Source organism: Panthera leo, chromosome E2, assembly GCF_018350215.1.
Source record: "Panthera leo isolate Ple1 chromosome E2, P.leo_Ple1_pat1.1, whole genome shotgun sequence".
In the NCBI taxonomy this organism is placed as follows: Eukaryota; Metazoa; Chordata; class Mammalia; order Carnivora; family Felidae; genus Panthera; species Panthera leo.
In genome coordinates, this window is record NC_056693.1 from 38,824,386 (window position 1) to 38,827,193 (window position 2,808).

Sequence of the window (2,808 nt, forward strand, 5' to 3'; positions counted from 1 at the left end):
ACAGTTTTCTCATACACTATTCATTGATTTTCAAATAATTTTTAGGAGAAAGAAATGTTCCCTCATGAAACTATGTTATTGTTCTTGAGTCTGTTCTGTGATTCCAACAATAAAACAGAGTCAAAATGGTGTTATTATGGACAGAAAAAGGCAGGAGATCCTGAAGTCCCAATCACTTGGCCTTGCTCCTACCCCCTTCAGTGAATTCTGAGATGCTTCCAGTAAACCCTAGCACTCTGTGGAACCCAGTTTAAATGGCATTAACTACGTAACAAGGCTCTATTTATTTATTTATTTATTTATTTATTTATTTATTAAAATATGGAACGCTTCACGAATTTGAGTGTCATCCTTGGGCAGGGGCCATGCTAATCTTCTCTGTATCGTTCCAATTTTAGTATATGTGCTGTCGAATTGAGCAATGTAACAAGCCTTTAAAGATCTGATGCATTGAATATAACACTAAGAGAGATTAAACAAATTTCTCAAGGTCAGAGGATATGTATATAATGGACATAGGATAAACCCACATATTCAGACACTAACTTTCATATCATTCCTAGTTCACCAAAGTCGGATATGAATATTTTTAGAGTCTACTGACCCATCCACTACAAAGTCACTCATCTCTACAGTAAATCTGTGAAATCACTTTCTCCTCCTCCTTCCATATTTGCTACCCTAGAGAGCTGTGTACTTTCATTGAGCAAGCCTTTTCGTCCTTCATTTCCATTCTAAATAAGTTATCCCTGCAAGAAAGCATTTGCCTAATTCTCCTTTATATCATGTCTCTCTCTAAGGCAAAAGACACAGAAGGTGACAACAAAACATTCATTAGTCATATTTTCTGTGCCAGTTTGAGAACTGGTTAAAAATCTCTACTCAAATGAAGCTCCCCTAACTTATTCTTTGGGGCCATTTGCACACAGATGCCATGGGTTCTTAGGCTTACAGGTTCCATGCTGCATGCAGGCAAGCTAGGTCTGTAGTTTCTCTTCTCTCTCATGGATAATTTTCTTCCCTAAAATTAACTATACACTAGCCTTGACTTATCAGGGGAAGCTGGTTTTCTTTAGAGAAGACTGAGTAGACAAAGAGCAAAGAAGACAAAGTAAAGAATACCTTTTTGCTTCATATGCAACTAATATCCTCTATTACATATTTTCCAATAATAACTTATACATTGATACTTTACAATCTTTGACACTTATAAATCTCCACATGGCATCTGCCATCTGCCTTCCATTGGTGACAATTTGAATGAGAAAGGGTAAATAGTTTAGACTCCTATTCAAGGTATCATCCTTATGATGACTTCACAAATAAAATCAAACAATTGTTGAAATATGTGCAGAAGTACCCTAACGTGAGCATTCTACCAGAAATTAATTTGCATTTTTCTTTACTGTTTTTAGCAAGACAGATTATCAGCAGTATCAAGTCAAAGGCAGGGACAGAATATGACCTTTAAAAAATATCTTTCTTGTTCTTTCAAGAAATATGTAAATGGTCTTTTATTGTAGTTGTGTAACTATAATGTTAGCAAGCCTAATATTCCCAGAATATATGTAAAACTGGTTGAAAGAAATATCCCCTTTTCTGCAAAGAATACATTGAATAATAGCTTCATTTGTCTCACAAAGAGAAAACAAACCCAGGTGTTAGGAAAGAATTATTTGATGGGAATAGCAGGCAGTTTGTGGGTCCATATACTGTAGTTGCATTCTCATTTCAGGTCATGCAACCAACTTATAACTACCAGCACCTGCAATTCCTTTCCTGGGTGGCTCTGGGAGCCTGTTCTACCATATGCATGGGAGAATGAATCATTACCCAGGAAAACCTTAACCTGTGGCTGACCAGAATTGGTAGACACATGGCTCCTTTGGTTCTTAAATTAGAAAACTCTGAAGCAAGACAATACTCTTTATGAGAGTTCTATAATAGAATTAAACTTTAGTTATCTAGAGGGTGGCATGCTTGGTAACACATCAGGTTTTAGCTTCCTCCATTTTCTCTTTCATTTTCCTACACTCCTACCAACGTTTCTTGGAATTACTTTTAAATATGCTAATTGCATTCAGGTCCTTTTTTGTTGTTGTTGTAGGGTCTCTTTCTGAGGCAATCTAAACTAAAACAGAGGTTAAAATGCTTCATAATCATTTTTAAAGCTTGTGGGTTCTTAATCACCAGGGAAAAACAGGGAGCACTGGTAATTCTAGGTTGTATGAAAGAGGAGTCCTTGTTACTGAGGTCCAGAATGGACCCTCAGAAATGGCTTTGTATTAATACCCTGATAGAGCAGTGGCTGGTAAGTAATGATGTCCATACATATATACGGCCCAGACATGTCAGGGAATGAAGTCCTATTGATTGGACTTAGAATGGGGAAATCAAATTGCTTGGAAAACAAGTGTAAACATTCTTTGCAGGACACTGGCAAGAAAGGTTCCAGAGGCTAAAGCAGGGGGTTCAACCCACTGCTATGAACTGGAACTTAAACTTTTAAAACACTGTTAGTCTGATGAGACAGCCCAGACCACATTGGCTTAAGGCAGATAGTAAGAGGGTAGGAAGCCCACCTAGTGGAGAGGCTTCTACCTGGGAAGACACTAATCTAACATTTTTTAATGTCATGGAATTGAAAGATTTTTCCTAGCTTTTGCTTTTAACACTAGACTTGCCAAACATCACATGTAAGCTCATATTCATCACACCAAGAGGACATGGTAGCTTGATCTATCTGAAGACACCTGAAGGGAGTTCATGTACCTCTGTATGCATGATGAAGAACGGGAAGGATAATAG

At 37.4% G+C, this 2,808-nt stretch overlaps 1 non-coding gene across 1 annotated transcript; it reads right to left on the reverse strand.

Moving 5' to 3' along the window:
- Positions 1-315: 315 nt before the first annotated feature.
- LOC122209260 lies at positions 316-422 on the reverse strand. Its single transcript, XR_006197532.1, has one exon. It is a non-coding gene; the product is annotated as a U6 spliceosomal RNA (small nuclear RNA).
- Between the last annotated feature and the right edge of the window lie 2,386 nt (positions 423-2,808).